Here is a 19,819-nt window from a genome sequence, read left to right on the forward strand (position 1 = left end):
TAATTGCTCTAAAGCTACATTGTTGTCTGTCTCGTCATCCGCAGATTATCCGCTCTACCACAAGTATCACAGTGACTACACTTCAGACGTCTTGTGGTCGTGAAAAGCGCTTTATAAATTCAAGACTTTCTTCTTATACTGGGATAAAATTACTGATGTTTTCACTGTGAGGACGAAGAGTCATGAATGTGTAGACATTAGTTACGAATTCATCTTCTGGATTGGTCCTTTACTTTCCCTACCGTCTCAGTCTTTCTATCTTTACCCTTCTCTGCTGCTGTCGCTGGTTCGATCAGCCTGAGCCGTTCAAGGAAGCCGGAGGAGTCCATCAGGGGAAAACACAGAGAGAGACAGAGACATAGAGATAAAAGTATAGAAAAAATAACCTAAATATCAAGTGAGCAGAATTTATGATGGAGCTTGGGAGAGATAAAATCATAGAATCGTTTTAGCACAGAAGGAGGCCATTTGGCCCATCGAGCCTGTGCCATCTCTTTGTAAGAACAATCCAGTTAGTCCCATTCCCCCGTTCTTTCCCCGTAGACCCGCAAATATTTTCCCTTCAAATATTTTTGAAAGCCACGATGGAATCTGCTTCCATCCCCCTTTCTGGAAGCGCATTCCAGATTATAACTACTCGCTGAGTAACAATCGTTTTCCTCATATCGCCTTTGGTTCTTTTGTCAACCACCGTAAATCTGTGTCCTCTGATTCTCGACTCTTCCGCCAATCGGAACAGTTTCTCTTTATTTACTTTATCTAAACATGTCATGATTTTGAAAACTTCTATCAAATCTCCACTCAACCTTCTCTGCTGTAAGGAGAACAACCCCAGCTTCTCCAGTCTCTCCGTACCCTAATTGTGGAATATTGTGACGTTTCCGTCACGCATCTTGACATTTTGCAAGAGACCATTGGGCTCCCAATTAAAAGGCTCTGCCGCGGTGGAGAATCTCTCTGAGGGAAGGAAAGGCGGCCCGTTATCTCCAGTTCATATTTATTTGAGCATTGAACAAAACTTTAAACAATAGCGCCGTGAACTTTCACCGGAACACCCCGTTGGGTTTTATATCTCACGCCTGAACCGCTCGGACACGGCAGCTGCGAGCGCCTCTAATGCACGGCTGTAAATCAGAATGCGCAGGGTATTCAGAGGAGATTTGTGAGACTTTATGTTCTTTCCGACAGGTTTCCAAGTGGACACATGCAGCCGCTACCGTGCGGACGTTCCTGTCTCACTGGTAGAATTCCCCAGGTGCAGCTCACACACAGGATCAGGAATCCCACTCCTGACAGATTCACTTCTTGAAACCTTGTTTGGATTCAGTGAATTAGGATTTAATTTAATCCTCATCTGCCCGCCGCTCTGTTTTACAGGGCGCCGGATGTTGATGAATCTCATCCCCACTGCTCCCATTAATAATACATTTTGCTGCTAAATTCTGCTTAATACAAATTGTCCAGGAATTATAGAATTTCTCCTGGGGACTGGGGAACTGACTTGGGTTTGGCTCAACCCTCAAATCCACAAATTTATATCACTGTTACTGCACAGGATTAAAGGAAGGGACCGATCCAGAGATAATCAATAAAGATCAGCAATAGACACCGTCGTTGCGCATGTGATCTCAATCCTCATATTCGAATGACGCACTCATGTGCACTTTAACCTTTTTGTGTTAGGTGTTGAAATGGTGAGATGAAACGGAACGGGCAGATAGGCTGCTGGACGGGAGATACAGTTCAAAATACAGCAATGTAAACGGGAGGAGAGCAGTGAAAGGAAGTACAGACTGAATGAGAGTGGAGGTTTGGAAGGGCGCAGATACTCACATCTTTAAAATTCATCCTATTACAGTGTGAGATCTGTTAGTAATTGGGGCCAACAAAAAATAATCGACAAGATCACTCCCCGTGAATCTCAATCAGTGCCGTTCGCGGTTTTGAAGAGGACGGGGCAGGTTATATGAGGTCAGTTATCTGCATTATTGGCGCCACAACCACGGTGCAAATCCGGGTCACGGTACCGCTTGGTTCACTCTCCGCGACACAGGCTAATAGAACGCTGCAAGAAATCAATATTTACCACATGAAAGAAAGATGTTTTGTGGATGGTGAAAGCCCGCTTACTCTTTCACATCCGAGCACTCTCATGTGTCTCTGGATGATCCAAAATTCAGACCGACCGCTTCTTCCCGCTTTTTCTTCCTTCCACAATCATGATCCATTTCACTGAGACTTTACTGCGGCCTTACCTACTCTAACATTCACTCTCACATTCTTACGCCTTTAAGTTTGCTGTACATCGACCGCTGTTCCTCAGGGGCACATGTCCCGTTCGCACCAATGTTCATTTGTGCCTTAAAACCAGTCGATACATTTCAATCTGCGAGACTGTTCCAGAAACAAGCACTGAGAAAGCAGGACTGGCATTCGGAAGGACAGCGGTAGACTTTACCGTGAAATTTCTAAACAATTTTACAACACCAAGTTATAGTCCAGCAATTTTATTTTAAATTCACAAGCTTTCGGAGATTTTCTCCTTCCTCAGGCAAATGTTTCAAGATCTCCCTGAAGCCTACGCATTTATACATATTGAACAATAATAAATGGTGTTTACAGACTGCCCCTGCAACTGCCCGTTGCCAAGGCAATCACCGTGTTCAGACAGAGAGGTGTTACCTGCAGAACCTCCGAATACACATTCAATAAAAAAACAAACAGGGAAAAAAAAACAGAGAAAAAAAAACACAGAGAGAGGCAGAAACATCCGGAAGGCAGAGAGAGCCAGCAAATGACCCATTATATTAAAAACAGATAACATTTGTTCGCTGGTGGGGTAACGTGTAGCGTGACATGAACCCAAGATCCCGGTTGAGGCCGTCCTCATGGGTGCGGAACTTGGCTATCAATTTCTGCTCGACGATTTTGCGTTGTCGTGTGTCTCGAAGGCCGCCTTGGAGTACGCTTACCCGAAGGTCGGTGGATGAATGTCCATGACTGCTGAAGTGTTCCCCGACTGGGAGGGAACCCTCCTGTTTGGCGATTGTTGCGCGGTGTCCGTTCATCCGTTGTCGCAGCGTCTGCATGGTCTCGCCAATGTACCATGCTCTGGGGCATCCTTTCCTGCAACGTATGAGGTAGACAACGTTGGCTGAGTCACAGGAGTATGAACCATGCACCTGGTGGGTGGTGTCATCTCGTGTGATGGTGGTATCTGTGTCGATGATCTGGCATGTCTTGCAGAGGTTACCGTGGCAGGGTTGTGTGGCGTCGTGGACGCTGTTCTCTTGAAAGCTAGGTAGTTTGCTGCGAACGATGGTCTGTTTGAGGTTGGGTGGCTGTTTAAAGGCGAGTAGTGGAGGTGTGGGGCTATGGCCATCCCCACACCTCCACTACTCGCCTTTAAACAGCCACCCAACCTCAAACAGACCATCGTTCGCAGCAAACTACCTAGCTTTCAAGAGAACAGCGTCCACGACGCCACACAACCCTGCCACGGTAACCTCTGCAAGACATGCCAGATCATCGACACAGATACCACCATCACACGAGATGACACCACCCACCAGGTGCATGGTTCATACTCCTGTGACTCAGCCAACGTTGTCTACCTCATACGTTGCAGGAAAGGATGCCCCAGAGCATGGTACATTGGCGAGACCATGCAGACGCTGCGACAACGGATGAACGGACACCGCGCAACAATCGCCAAACAGGAGGGTTCCCTCCCAGTCGGGGAACACTTCAGCAGTCATGGACATTCATCCACCGACCTTCGGGTAAGCGTACTCCAAGGCGGCCTTCGAGACACACGACAACGCAAAATCGTCGAGCAGAAATTGATAGCCAAGTTCCGCACCCATGAGGACGGCCTCAACCGGGATCTTGGGTTCATGTCACGCTACACGTTACCCCACCAGCGAACAAATGTTATCTGTTTTTAATATAATGGGTCATTTGCTGGCTCTCTCTGCCTTCCGGATGTTTCTGCCTCTCTCTGTGTTTTTTTTTCTCTGTTTTTTTTTCCCTGTTTGTTTTTTTATTGAATGTGTATTCGGAGGTTCTGCAGGTAACACCTCTCTGTCTGAACACGGTGATTGCCTTGGCAACGGGCAGTTGCAGGGGCAGTCTGTAAACACCATTTATTATTGTTCAATATGTATAAATGCGTAGGCTTCAGGGAGATCTTGAAACATTTGCCTGAGGAAGGAGAAAATCTCCGAAAGCTTGTGAATTTAAAATAAAATTGCTGGACTATAACTTGGTGTTGTAAAATTGTTTACAATTGTCAACCCCAGTCCATCACCGGCATCTCCACATCGTGAAATTTCTAAGGGGTATCTTGTGACACGGGGGATGTTAACTGAAGAACTGGGTTTTGTTTCCATGGTCGTTGGCGCTTTTCCCCGAGTAGTTGATGTGCGGGAGAGACGGGCGGCGCGACATCGCTGCGAATGACGGCTGAAAGGTGCACTTTTGGCAATCTGGGCGGTGCAGTCAGGTCGGAAATATTCCGCTTGATCTTAATAGGTCTGTGGAAATGTCCGATTGAAAAGGAATGAGGAGAAATGAAAAGAGCGGCAGTGGTGAAAAGCTGTCGATTACAGGAGGTTGGCCGTGAGCGAAAGGCCCTTTGAAAGCCCGGCGCGGAGGGGATTTTGTTTGGAAACGGCAAACTTTAAAGCGCGTGGGGAAAGTGAAGTGTGAGCTTTGTCCTTGGGTCAAATTGGGAGTTTTCAGGAAAACAGCCATTGTGAAATCACAAAAATAAAAACAGAAAATGCTGAAAACACTCAGCAGGTCAGGCAGCTCCTGTGGAGAAAGAACCAGAGGGAATGTTTCAGCTCTCTGACCGTTTTCATCATAATTGAATAAGTTGCCGAATGGGAGCTGAGACGCCGAAAGGGCTGGTTTTATGCTATGTGTTTTACAGGTATGTTGGTTCGAATCCCACCGTCGCCAGAATTTGTAGCGTTGTTCATTTTGGCCTCTTCACCAAAAATCCATCTTTCCTAATAAGTACTTTTTCGCATTGCTGACTTACACCTATTTGATCAAATCAACAAAGTCTTGATTGCCACCCAAACTGTTTCTTGCACGGAGGTGTTGGGAGTGTAAGGTGTGATCTCGGTGAAGTTTCAACCAAAGTGCACAATGGCGCCCTGGTAAACCGAATATCTCTTATGGCCAGCAGAAGATAAAAGATATGTACCATAATTATGAATTTCTTCCTTGCATCACACTAGGATTTATTATCAGGGACTGTACATCAGCAGGCCGATTTACGTCACGCTCCGGTCGCTTTGCATCACCTTCTGCACCTTTTGGATCGGTTCACTAATTGGGAATCGGATTTAACTGCTGTGGTTCGGCACACGGTCCCACACTGCTGAACTCCCAGCCCCTTCCATCAACACTCGCTTTCTTTCACACACCGACTGGATTTCAACATGTTGCTGTTCCACCTGAAATTCATCAACGAACTCTCCGCCAAAATATCGAGTGAATCGTTCTGCTTGGTATCCTGGCAATTCCCCACGCTCACCATCACAGACTTTGGTTCTTCGAACATCGCTGCATCCAATGGCAAAAGCTGTTCTTCCACCGAAGTTGAGTTACAGCAGCTGACTGGACATTTTCAACATTCTCGATTTGGGTACATGGGAAGGTCATATTGTCCGGTCAGACTTCCTTCTCCTCAGAGTCCAGGGCTTTACATTGAGAAAGAAGAAAATAAAAGCTCTGACCCAGCTCTGACCAAAGGTCATCGACCTGAAACGTTAACTCTGTTTCTCTTACCACGTATTCTGCCTGATCTTCTGAGGATTTCCAGCATTTTCTGTTTTTTTTTCCGATTTCCAAAATCGGCAGTATTTTCAATTTGAATTAAAGGACATTCGCCATTTTGGAGATGTGACGAGGTGGCCGAGAGGTAAAGGCGATGGATTACTAATCCATTGTGCTCTGCAAGCTTAGGTTCGAAACCCATGCTTGTTGTTACTGCTTTGAAATCTGGTTTCTTTCGCTCAGTTTTTCCAGAAGTTCTGCTTTTAAGTCCCATCCTTCTCGTTGCGGCAGAGGGAGGTTTTTGCATTGTTTGTTGAAATCAGCAACAGTTCCTTCCACGAGGTGTTGGGATTGTGAGGTCGCGAAGTATCAAAGTCTGCAGTGGTGTCCTGGGAAAAACAGAAAATCTTATAGTCAACGTAAGAGGAACTTGTGTACCATAATTATGATTGATGTCCCGGGTCATTCCGTGCCTGCGTCTGTTTAAAAGGGATGTCCTGTCAGTCCCGGATCATTCCGTGCCTGCGTCTGTTTAACAGGGATGTGCTGTCAGTCCCGAATCATTCCGTGCCTGTGTCTGTTTAAAAGGGATGTGCTGTAAGTCCCGGATCATTCCGTATCTGTGTCGGTTTAACAGGGATGTCCTGTAAGTCCCGGATCATTCCGTGCCTGTGTCACCCGATTTTCTCGATATCTTTTCCTTCTGAACTGAAATGACGATCCTCTCTCTAGAAGAAGGTTCACCGCCTGCTTCGGGCATGGTCGGAAAAATAACAAAAACTGATGAGACCAAGTTCATTCTGCTGGTCTTCCATTCCAATCTCCGCACTCTATCCCCCATTCAGTCCCACCCCCGCCTGGACATTATAATCTGCGATATTCAGAAGGGAATGGAGAAGCCGAATATCACGGTTATAATTTTCTTGGTTCCTCATCACTGAATAGCATCAATTGCAATGATTCAGAAGGTAATCAGAGAATCAGAGAATCTAACAGCACAGAAGGAGACCATTCGGCCGTGGTACCTGTGCCGGCTCTTTCAAAGACCTGTCCAATTAGACCGACAGGCCTTATTTATCCCTGCAAATTAGTCCTCTTCAAGCACATGTCCAATTGCCTTTTGAATGATCCAATGGAATCTGCATCCAACCACCTTTCAGGAAGTGCGTTCCAGATCTTAACAGTCACTTCTGCGTGAAAAAAAATTCTCCTCAATTCCACTGGAGTACTTTTGCAAATATTTTAAATCTATGACCTCTGGTTACCGACCCACTTGCCAGAGGAAACAGTTTCTCCCTATTTGTACTTTCAAACCCCTCATTATTTTGAATACCTCGATTAGGTCTCCCCTTAACCTTCTCTGCTGTAAGGAGAATAATCCCAGCTTCACCAATCTTTCGACATAACTGAATTCCCTCATCCATGGAATCATCCAGGTCAACCTGCTCTGAATCCTCTTCAATGACTTTTCATCCTTCCTAACGTGTGGTGCCCAGAACTGTACAATATACTCCAGCTGAGGCTTAACCACTCCATGTCATTATAATGATCTATGTACATGGATCCCGAAGTCCCTTTGGAACTCCACAGTTTCGAGCTTTTCACCATTTAGAAAGTATTCTGATCTACACTTTTTAGGTCCAAAGTGGATGACCTCACACTTGCCTAAATTGAAATCCATTTGCCAGTTTTTCCCATTCATTTATTATATTAATATCTATCTGTAATGTTATGCTTCCATCTGCACTGCTCACAATGCTGCCCATCATGGTGCCATCAGCAAACTTGGATATGTGGCTCTCTATCCCGTCATCTGATATCAATGAGACCGTCTGAACTGGGGTAAATTCACATTCAGCTTCAATCTCCACGTCATCTTGAGACATTTTATTTACTTCCCGTGTGTTGCGCTTTGGAAGATTCAGCACTTCGTCCTTTGGAGCTGAAACGTGCTCTGGATATAATTCATTTCGACCAACACCAACACCAAAAATACGTCGAAGCCAATAAAAGCAAAGCTACGCCCCCCAGGGCTCGTCCGGGAGTTGAACCCGGGACCTCTCGCATATTATTCAATGAAATCCCCTAAGCGAGAATCATACCCCGAGACCAACGAGCCGCTGTGATTAAACTTGGGCAGCCAGTGTGAAAGTTCTCTACCTCCCACAGCCGATCAGCCATCCTTTCAGACCGCTTCTGTCCATCCAATCGAGTTTTCTATTCCGGTGTACAGCAATATCAAGTTGTACACTAACTATTTCCAATCAGCAATATTAATCTCCCTTTACCAAATTGGTTTCGACTCTACGACTTGAATTATCAAGTAAGACGTTTCAGAATTAGTGGCTCTGAAACTACATTGCTTGGGAGGATACTGGGAGGAGTTGATCAACAGGGGGACCTTTGGATTTCATGTCCACAGATCCCTGAAAATAGGACAGGTAGATAAGGTGGTTAAGAAGTCATACAGGAACCTGTACTTTGTTAGCCGCGGCATAGAATGTAAAAGCAGGGAGGGTATGCTAGAACTGTATAAAACTCTAGTTAGGCGTACAGTTCTGGTCACCGCATTACAGGAATGAAGTGATTGCACTGGAGAGAGTACAGAGCAGATTTACGACGATGTTGCCAGTACTGGGGTATTTTAGTTATGAGAATAGATTGGATAGGCTGGAGTTGTTTTCTTTGGAACCGAGGAGGCTGAGGGGAGATTTAATTGAGGTGTATAAATTTATGACGGGCCCAGATAGAGTGGATCGGAAGGACCAATTTCGCTTAGCAGATAGATCAATAATCAGGGGGGGCATAGATTTAAGGCAATTGGTAAAAGGATTAGAGAGGAGCAGAGGAGAATTTTTTTTCACTCAGAGGGTGGTGGGGGTCTGGAACTCTCTGCCTGAAAGGATGGGAGAGGCAGAAACCCTCATCGCATTTAAAAAGCACTTGAATATGCAATTGAAGAGCCGTAACCTCCAAGAGCCCGGCCCAAAAGCGAGAAAGTGGGAAGAGGCGAGATGTCTGTTGCAGGTTAGATCAGGCTTCGCTGTTCAAGGAAGCCTGAAACGTCCATGAGGGACAACACGGAGAGGCAAGAGACAGAGACAGGGAGAGAAAGAGAGATGAATGCAAAGAAAATAAAGATTATAAATGTCAGGTTTTGCAAAAGAGCAGAAATTAAGTTACGGATTGGGAGAGATTCCTTCTCGGGTCTTCAAATCCAGCATGGGAAGATTGGACTCCCAATTAAAAGCAGCTGCCACGGTGGGAAAGGGAGGGAAATGCTGTCAATTAACTCCAATTGATCGATTTGATCATTGAAGAGATCTTTAAACAGTAGCTCTGCGAGCAGACTTCAAACCGACGTTGAAAACCGATTGGAATTTTGAGACCAACGGTTTAACCACTCAGCCATCGCAGCTGTAAACGGCATGTTCGTTCAGACTGGTTTCCAAATGGACACATGCTGCTACTCCCCATCCGAGCATTGGTTGTTCAGGGGTGGAGTTCTCACCTGCCACGCAGGAGACCCGGGTTGAATTCCCGGCCAATACATGGTCATTTTGCATTCTGCACCAATGAGAAACTTAGGAACAGGAGTCGGCCATTTAGCCCTTCGAGCCTGTTCCGCAATTCAATGAGATCACGGCTGATCTGTGACCTAACTCCATTTACCCGCCTTAGCCCCATCTCCCTTAATAACTTTGGTTAATAAAAATCTATAAATCACGGGTTTGAAATTAACAACTGAGCTCGCAACAACTGTCGTTTGTGGAAGAGAGTTCCAAACTTCAACAATCCTTTGCTTGTCGAAGTGTTTCCTAACTTTGCTCCTGAAAGTCCTGAATCTGATGTTCAGTCTATTTCCCGGAGTCCGAGACACCCCAACGAACGGAAATAGTTTCTCTCTATCTTGCCCACCAGTTCCCATTAATATCTTGAACATTTCGATCAAATCAGCTCTTAATCCACTACATTCCAGGGAATACAACCCTAATTTGTGTAATCTCTCCTCGTAATTTAGCGGTTAGCGTCAAGGTATCATTCCAGTAAATCTACAGTGCACTCCTTCCACGGCCAATATATTCTTTCTAAGGTGCGGTGCCCAGAACTGAACACAGTACTCCAGCGCTGGTCCAATCAGAGCTTTGTATCGTGATGGCATAATGTCCATCCACTTGTATTCTAGTCCTCTAGATATAAAGACCAGCGTTCCATTAGCCTCTTTGATTATTTTCTGTGCCTGTCCATGACATTTTAATGATCTATATACATGGATTCCTAAGTCCTTTTGGAGCTCCACAGGGGTTTCGAACTTTTCACCATTTAGATTGTATTCTGATCGATCCTTTTTCGGTCCAAAGTGGATGACCTCACACTTGCCTAAATTGAAATCCAATTGCCACAGTTTTGTCCGTTCATTTATTATATTAATGTCTCTCTGTAATTTTGTGCTTCCATCTGCACTGCTCACAATGCTGCCCATCTTGGTGTCATCCCCAAACTTCGTTAAATCGCTCTCTATCCTGTCATCTAATATCAATGAGACCGCCTGAACGTGGGGAAATTCACATTCAGCATCAATCTCCTCATCATCTTGAGACATTTTATTTCCTTCACGTGTGTTGCACCTTGGAAACTTCCGCACTCTGTCCTCTGGAGCATCAAACATCCTCTCGATATAATTCAATTCTACCAACAGCGACATGGAAAAGCTGTCATAAACCAATTGATGACTTTTCACTAAATATGGGGAGACAGCAGGGCTCATCCGCGATTGGAGCCCAAGACCTTTTGACTATTAAGCAATGCTATCAACTAAGCAAGAGTCAGACCCCGAGACCAACAAGCCGCTGTTTCTCAAATCGTGCAGCCAGTGTAATGGTTCGCTACTTCCCAGAGCCGATCGGCCATCCTTTCAGTCCTCTTCTGTCCAGCCAATCTCTTTTTCTATTCCGGTGTACAGCAATTTCATGTTGTACACTAACTATTTCCAATCACCAATATTAGTTTCCTTTTACCAAATTTGTTTCGAGTGTACGACTTGAATTATCAAGTAAGACGTTTCAGAATTCGTTGCTCTGAAACTACATTACTTGGGAGGATAGTGAGAGATGTGGATGAACAGAGGGACCTTGGAGTGCATGTCCATAGATCCCTGAAGGTAAGAGGAAAAGTAGGTCAGGTGGTTGAGAAGGCACACAGGATACATTCCTTAATTAGGCGAGGCACAGCATATGAGAGCAGGGAGGTTATGCTAGACCTGTATAAAACACTAGTTCGGTCACAGTTAGTGTATTGTGTACACTTCTGGTCACCAAACTACAGGAAAAATGTGATTGCACTGGAGAAGGTACAGAGGAGATTTACCACGATGTTTCCAGGACTGGAGAATTTTAGTTATGCGGATAGATTGGATAGGCTGGGGTTGTTTTCTTTGGAACCGAGCAGGGTGAGGAGAGATTTAATTGAGGCGTCTAAAATAATGACCGGCCTAGATAGATTGGATAGGACGGACCTACTTCCCTTCGCAGAGAGGTCAATAATCAGGGGGCATAGGTTTAATTTAATTGGTAGAAGGATTGGAGGGGAGCGCAGGAGATTTTTTTCACCCAGAGGGAGGTGGGGGTCTGGAATTTCACTGCCTGAGAGGGTGGTAGAGGCAGAAACCCTCATCGCATCTAAAAAGAACTTGAATATGCATTTGAAGAGCCGGAACCGAAAAGACGACGGACGAAACGCTGAAATATGGGATGAGGCTCGATGCCTGTTTTTTTCGGACGGCACAGACATGATGGGCAGAACGGCCTCCTTCTGTGGCGTAAATTTCTAAGATTGTATGATTCTATGATTTGATTGCCGTCTGTCTCGGCATGGTGTTAATATACACTCTACCATAAGCATACTTTAATCAAATTGGTGATTTGTTTCACTGTGTGAGCGAAGAGACATTAATGTGTAGACATTGGCTGCAGCAGCTCGGTTGCCCCTTTACTTTTCCTACCGTCTCAATCTTTCTTTAACCTTCTCTGCTGGTGTTGCAGGTTCGATCAGGCATTGCCGTTCAAGGAAACCTGAGAAGTCCATCAGGGGACAACACAAGAGACCGAGACAGAGAGAGATAGACAAATGCATGCAAAGAATTTATAGAATATAAATCATATAATGACAACAGCATAGAAGGAGGCTATTCGGCCCATCCTGCCCGTGCCGGTTCATTGTAAGAGCAATCCAATTAGTCCCATTCTCCCGCTCCTTCTCCGTAGCCCTGCAATTTTTCCCTTCAACTATTTATCAAATTCCTTTTTGAAAGCCACGATTGAATCTGCTTCCACCACCCTTTCAGGCAGCGCATTGCGGGTTATAAATACTCGCCGGATAAAAAAAGCATTTCCTCACGTCGCCTTTGGTTCTTTTACCGATCACCTTAAATCTGTGTCCTCTGGTTCTCGACCCTTCCGCCAATGGGAACAGCTTCTCTTTATTAACTTTATCTCAACCCTTCATGACTTTGAACACTTCGATCAAATCACCTCTTCACGTTCTCTGCTCTGAGAAGAACAACCCCAGCACGGGGTAAATGCGGTCAATTAGCTTCAGTTCATTTATTTGAGCATTGAACAGCTCTTTGAACGTTACTCTGACATTATGATAGCGCGGCCTCGCGGTCTAAGGTGTTCCATCAAATTTCGATGGAGGCGTGGGTTTGAATCCCACTGCTGTTAGAATTTCTGGCAATGTTCATTTTGACCTGTTCACAGAAAACCCGATTGTCGTGCGATGGAGCAGAGGATGTGAAAGAAGATGAAAGTGGAAGTGCAGATATTAGTTTCATCACGGGGACAGGACACGTTTCCACAGGTTCGGGCCTCTCACCTTAAGATTCTTTCCAGCAGAGTGGGACAGGTGATCAGAGTGACCGGGCTCCAGCGGCGCAATCGGTCAGTGCGCGGTCCTTATCTGACAGGACAGGGTCGGGAAATACCGAGATTGTTAGTCGAGTCTCACTTTGATCAACCAATCTTTTGCCTTGTGAACATTTTGACCGCAGTTGAAGGTACAATTGGTTTGTTCCAAAATGCATCTACTTATTTGTATTGCCATGTGGTTCCTCCGGACTCCGCTTTTGCAACAGCAGATGAGATGTTTTGTGTTATTATTTTACAGGAGGTAGACTGCGGAATTGGAGCCACAAACTATGATTTTGATCCATCTGCAAATTATGGGATTTAGCATGAGCTTTAAACCAGCGCGTTAGAACGCTCAGCCACGATACTTTCCATCTTGCGATCTTCTGGCGCTACTATTACAGCAATAGAATTACTGCAAGCAAGAATTCTACCCTCAAGCACCAATGCTCGCACGGCAGCCGGATGCTTCTGTCCAGTTGGAAACCTGTCTGAGGGAACATGCAGTCTGACAGAGCTAGAAGTCCAGGAGATTGACTTTTGTGTTGAGCAGATGATGAGCCTCCTTCTTGAGAGTGTTTCACCAATCCAGCTCAGAGTGGATTAAGCATTATAAATTCGGGGGGAGTGGAGCCACTTGTAGAAGATGAAGTGTGGGGGATTATTTCCCTTCCTTGACGAACATTATTGATCTTGTTGCTGTTTTGCTACAAAATTTTACTTTCGAGCACCGAAATCGCTAGTTTTAACAGCAGGTCAACATCAAAAGGCGTGGGGAAAATGAGGGCTCGTCCGGGATCTCTCGCATATTTCAATCAGCAAACCCGAAGCGAGAATCAGTCCCCGTAGACCAACGAGCCCGCTGAAAAAATAGCACCAAGTAGCGACACGCGAGGGAGAGTTTCTGAGCATCACCGCCCACTTTCCCCAAATCTCCCTTAAAGTACAGTAAATAAAAATGTGTCCGAACATGAGTGAAAAGTTATAAAGGTCATTTCTTCTGTGTTGGGTTTTGTTTAGGGTTCCAGATGCTGTTAAAGGTGATTGGGGACGGTTACTGAATTAACCGGTATAAGGGTGCAGATCCTCCGGTGTAAGGGTGCAGATGCTCCTGTGTAAGGGTGCAGATACTCCGGTATAAGGATGCAGATACTCCGGTGTAAAGGTGCAGATACTCCGGTGTAAAGGTGCAGATACTCCGCTGTAAGTGTGCAGGTACTCCGGTATAAAGGTGCAGATGCTCCTGTGTAAAGGTGCAGATGCTCCGGTATAAGGGTGCAGAAACTCCGGTATAAGGATGCAGATACTCCGGTATAAGGGTGCAGATACTCCGCTGTAAGTGTGTAGGTACTCCGGTATAAAGGTGCAGATACTCCTGTGTAAAGGTGCAGAAACTCCGGTATAAGGATGCAGATACTCCGGTATAAGGATGCAGATGCTCCGGTATAAGGATGCAGATACTCCGGTATAAGGATGCAGATACTCCGGTATAAGGGTGCAGATACTCCGGTATAAGGGTGCAGATGCTCCTGTGTAAAGGTACAGAAACTCCGGTATAAGGATGCAGATACTCCGGTATAAGGATGCAGATACTCCGGTATAAGGGTGCAGATACTCCGGTATAAGGGTGCAGATGCTTGGATTTAAGGGTGCAGATAAATGGATGTAATGATTTGTTGCCCCGACTGAAATGCGGCTTAGATCTGTTGTTATTATCCGAGGCAGTGCTGCAGGATCCTTTAATGATCTCTTACAAAAATAACTGAAACCCTTCGGAATGTGAATACAATTAGCGTTTCCAAAATAAAGGGAGTGACATTCATTGTGGAAACAGTCCGGTGTCGCTCACTGCAGAAATATCCATGTCAGAGTGAAGCGGCTCTCCTGCAACCTTCGGACCTTGTCTGTCAAGCAGAATTCTGATTTCCGTGAATCCAATCACAGATTAAATGGTAGAAGATCGGCCGTCCTCAGCTGGACATCTGAACCGTGCACTTTTTTTTGCAGCCAAAACACACATGAGAAACCAGGACATGCGAGACCATGAATCTTAAAGTAAAACATTTCCCTATCGTCCCTGGGTGGGCTCAAAACCATCAACTTTCCCGTTTTCTAGCCGAACGCACGAACCGATTGCGCTGCAGATACATAATTAAGCGACTGATTTAACTAGCTAAAAATTGAGGTTGCAGCGACCAAGACAATATCTCTCAACTATCAGTTTGTTTATGGTGAATCTGGGTTATTCCCATTTCAAGGCCAATCTCTCCTCCGTGAGGTGCAGTGTCCAGAACGGAAAAGAGTCCACTAAATGGGTTTTATTCAGAACTCTGTACAGCTGCAACATAACTTTCACCCCTTTGTGTTCCATTCGCCTTTTAAAGTTTTTTGTACCCGTGAACTAGATTTTCGTGATTTGGGCCCCCAAATATTTCTGCTCATTTACAGTTCCCAGCTTCTCACCATTTATAAAAAAAAACTCTGATCGACCTTTTCTAGGCCCAAAGTGGCTGACCTCACACTTTCCCACATTGAATTCCATCTGCCACAGTATTGAACTGAAACCCTTCGGAATGTGAATACAATGTTATATTTCCAAAATAAAGGGAGTGACATTCATTGTGGAAACAGTCTGGTGTCACTCACTGCAAAATATCCATGTCAGAGTGAAGCGGCTCTCCTGCAACCTTCGGACCTTGTCTGTCAAGAAGAATTCTGATTTCCGTGAATCCAATCACAGATTAAATGGTGGAATATCGGCCGTGCTCAGCTGGCCATATAAACCATGCACTTTCAAAGCAGCCAAAACACACATTCGAAACCAGAAAAAGCAAGACAGTGAACCTTGAGGTAAAAGCTGCCCGTAAGTCCCTGGGGGGGCTCGAATCACCAACCTTACAGTTAACAGCCGAACTCGCGAACCGATTGCGCCACAGAGACACAGAGAGGCTGTTATTGAACCATTATTTCAACCAACTAAAAATTCAGGTTGCAGCGATCAATATAACATCTCTCCACCATCAGCTTAATTTTCCAAAATAAAGGGTGTGAAGTTTGCACGAGTGAAAATCTGTGCTGTATTATTTCTGAACATTAAACTCATCTTGCCATTAAACACCTGTATGGTGGAAGACTCGGTCCCCTCGTGGGAGAGTCGATTTCAGCGCGGTGATACTGGGACAGAGTAAAGTTTAGTTCATGCGATTGCCAAGTGGCGAGAGGGTGGATTTGGAACTCCTGTGCGGCTGCACTGCGAGTTGTCCAGATCTACTTGGAGCGATATTCACTTCAATTCATCACTGACAGGGACAGTTTGATTCCACGTTTATTTTCTCTGGTGCTTGGTGAGATTTCAAAAGTTGAAAACGATCCGTGCTGAACCCAATCTCGCCAGTTCCACGCTGACAGACACAAGGCGGTCACACTCTGGTTCATTTCGACGAAAACTGAGAGCGATTTCACCGTCGAATGCAAAGGCGAACAAAACTCATTCAAAGAAAGTGCAGGTCATTGAGGTGCCTTTAAAGTCCTGATTGTTTGCACTGAAATTCTTCAAAAAGCGTTTGAGATTCAGGTGGAGCGATTTGGGGATTCGTATCTCTCTTTGCAAAAGTTTCATCCGCAGTTCAAGATCAAAAGTCGAGGGCAGAATGAGACGCCTTCCTGACATTTGGGAACGAGGGAAGCAGACTTTAGAACAAGGTTCTGTTTATTGTGAAAAAGCAGCTAAAACATTCATTCCGGAACGATCCAGAATCCGATCAGCTCGAACAGCAACTGTTACCCCGTGATTTGGACACTCAGCCTTCTGGTGGCGGAATAAATAATGGAGACAGAAGCAGGAAGTTGAAAAGTGGGAATTGATAAATTAAGTGAGTGGGTAAAACTGCGGCAAATAGAGTTCAATGTGGGGGAGAGCGAGGTCATCCACTTTAAATCTAAGATCAATCAGTGTATTTTCTAAATGGTGAGAAACGAGGAACTGTGCAGGAGCAGAGAGATTTAGGGGTCCATGTACAGAAACCGCTACCAACCAGCGCACAGGTACAAAAATTAATTAAACAGCCGAATGTGCCTTTCGGACCGCCGGTTAGTTCATTTGCATCGAGTTTACCGTAATATCATGATCACGGATTCGATTCTTGTAATTTACTTTATTTATATCGGGTTTTTGTAACTTTTAAATCCAAGCTTTACAAACAGGTCCACAGACAAATTCACGGGGACAGTTTATTGAATAACATCCATTGTAACTTTGCCCCTGGGCCGGAGAAACACGTCTTTCTTTTTATTTGTCTTTCTCCGGTTTGCAGATAAACGTTCAACTCGCGGCCTGTTCCCATTAATGATCATCAGCAGCAACAGACAGACAGAGCGGGTCTGACCGCCCCGAGATGGGGAAAAGGCATCACTTTCGAATAAAGTGCATCAAATCAAATAGTCACCCGGCACCGAGAGAGACAAAACCAAGAGAAAAAGGCAAAAGGTAACAGAGAAATAAAAACCAAATACAGACGACAGAAATATTTCCCATCCTTGATGTCGCTCTATTCAATCCCCAATCCTTCAGTGGCGGGGATCAAATTTCACTGCAAATAAATGTGAGAATCGAAGCGAGGAAGAAAAAACTAAACAACCAAAAACTGCCGAAACTCGGGATCGAACCAAGGACCTTGAAATCTTCAGTCTAACGCTCTCCCAACTGAGCTATTTCAGCCCCATGTGAAACATTCACTGTATGTCATTGTCTTCAAAAAATATATAACCCCAGGCGGAATTGCCCCTCCTGTTCATTCCGCAATTCAAATAAAAACATCGCATTCATATTTACACACCCACAGTTCATATATAAACATCACACTCATATATACACACCCACAGTTCATATATAAACATCACACTCATATATACACACCCACAGTTCATATATAAACATCGCACTCATATATACACACCCACAGTTCATATATAAACATCACACTCATATATGCACACCCACAGTTCATATATAAACATCACACTCATATATACACACCCACAGTTCATATTTAAACATCACACTCATATATACATACCCACAGTTCATATATAAACACCGCACTCATATATACACACCCACAGTTCATATATAAACATCACACTCATATATACACACCCACAGTTCATATATAAACATCACACTCATATATACACACCCACAGTTCATATATAAACACCGCACTCATATATACACACCCACAGTTCATATATAAACATCACACTCATATATACACACCCACAGTTCATATATAAACATCACACTCATATATACACACCCACAGTTCATATATAAACATCACACTCATATATACACACCCACAGTTCATATATAAACATCGCACTCATATATACACACCCACAGTTCATATATAAACATCACACTCATATATACACATTCATAGTTCATAGAAAAACATCACACTCATATCTACACTCCCACAGTTTACAAAACAACAGCGCACTCTTACTGCACATCCACTTAATATCTACCCAAAGTCCTGTTTATTGTTCTCACTAAAGTCTGAACACTGAACGTTTAACTGTTTTCCAGATACTGTCCATCCTGTTTTGTATTTTCAGCGTTAAATTTGCTGAAGTCCGGCAAAGGGAGCGGAATAGCGGTCCTGGTGGTGAATGCTGCTTCGAACGGAAGTCTCGGTGTCCAGGAGCTGGCGGGGATTGGAAAGCTCTTGTGTCACACGAAGTGTCTGAAAGGCCCGGATACACATGAAGGTTATCAGCGCGGTGCCCACACCTCGTGCTGTAATGTTAGCGAGCCGGACATCAACTTAAAAGGAGGCTTGTTGTAAACACGTTGTGGTCACAGTTTCTTTTTGTTCATAACTGAACCTAAAACATTCAAAATGCAATGTTTTCTTTGCTGCATCACAATAAGCAATATCTTATTATAAAGTTTCGCTCATTGGTTCCTAAGTGTCAGATGGGAGAATTGTCTGAACCCCTCATTTATTTCATTGTTCATTCAGAATCTGCCCACGGATTGACACAGAGATAAACACAGGGAGAGTTGCAGAGTATAGGTAAACACAGGGAGAGTTGCAGAGTATCGGTAAACACGGCGGCAGGACCCTGAGCCACAGTGAAAATGTTGTGATTTCAACCTGGTTCAAAACACGCAGCCTTCTGATGTGGAGTCAGACGCGACTGTTCTTGCACCAGGCCCACAACAAGCGGCTGGAGCCGGATCCATTGGAGGGCGATCGGTGCAGACTGCCACCCCGGCTCTCGGAATGTGAGAGGCGGAAACAGGAGCAGCCTGACCGCCTCAACCACAGCACAGGATCCCCGCTCTCCCTCACGTTGCATAACTGACTCTGTGGCGCAATGGATAGCGTGTTGGACTTCTATTTCGTGGTTGGCGGAGACATTCAAAGGTTGTGGGTTCGAGTCCCACCAGAGTTGGGTTTTCGTTCACGGATCGGGAGCTGGGAAGTGAAATTTTGCAGCAGGATCATTAATGTCCGTCAAGGATGTGAAACTGCCCCCGACACTTCATCTGACACAAGTGGCTCCAGTCACACCCGGATTTATGATTCTAAATCCACTCTGAGCTGGATTGGCGAAACTCTCTCAGAAGGAGACTCAACATCTGCTCAGACCGAAAGTCAATCTGCTGGACTTCCGGCTCTGTCAGACTGAATGTTCCTTCAGACAGGTTTCTAACTGGACACATGCATCCTGCTGCCGTGTGAGCATTGGTGCTTGAGGGGGAGAATTCTTGCTTGTAGTAATTCTATTCCTGTAAAACTAGCTCCTGAAGTGCAGGATGGAAAGTATCCTGGCTGAGCGGTCGAAGGCGCTGGTTTAAAACTGCAGTTAAATCCCATTTTTTTGGATGGATCAAAATCATAGTTTTTGGTTCCAATTCCGCAGCCTCCCTCCTGTAAACGAATGACATTAAACATCTCATCTGCGAATGCAACAGCGCAGACCGGAGGAACCACATGGCAATGCAAATAAGTAGATGCATTTTGGAACAAACCAATTGTACCTTCAACTCCGGTCGAAATGTTCACAAGCAAAAGGATTGTTTGATCTCGGTGAGACTCGAATTAACAACCTCG

The 19,819-nt window shown here is 44.9% G+C and overlaps 1 protein-coding gene and 2 non-coding genes across 3 annotated transcripts in view; 1 reads left to right on the forward strand and 2 right to left on the reverse strand.

The window, feature by feature from the left end:
• LOC137312273 (zinc finger protein 268-like) overlaps positions 1-19,819 on the reverse strand; it is a 93,107-nt gene that overhangs the window by 38,217 nt on the left and 35,071 nt on the right. The window lies entirely within an intron of this gene.
• On the reverse strand, positions 17,340-17,412 carry trnaf-gaa (transfer RNA phenylalanine (anticodon GAA)). The gene has a single exon. It is a non-coding gene; the product is annotated as a tRNA-Phe (tRNA).
• trnar-ucu (transfer RNA arginine (anticodon UCU)) lies at positions 19,066-19,157 on the forward strand. The gene is given in 2 exon segments: positions 19,066-19,102; positions 19,122-19,157. It is a non-coding gene; the product is annotated as a tRNA-Arg (tRNA).

The sequence above is a fragment of the Heptranchias perlo genome, unplaced genomic scaffold (genome assembly GCF_035084215.1).
Source record: "Heptranchias perlo isolate sHepPer1 unplaced genomic scaffold, sHepPer1.hap1 HAP1_SCAFFOLD_414, whole genome shotgun sequence".
Lineage (NCBI taxonomy): Eukaryota > Metazoa > Chordata > Chondrichthyes > Hexanchiformes > Hexanchidae > Heptranchias > Heptranchias perlo.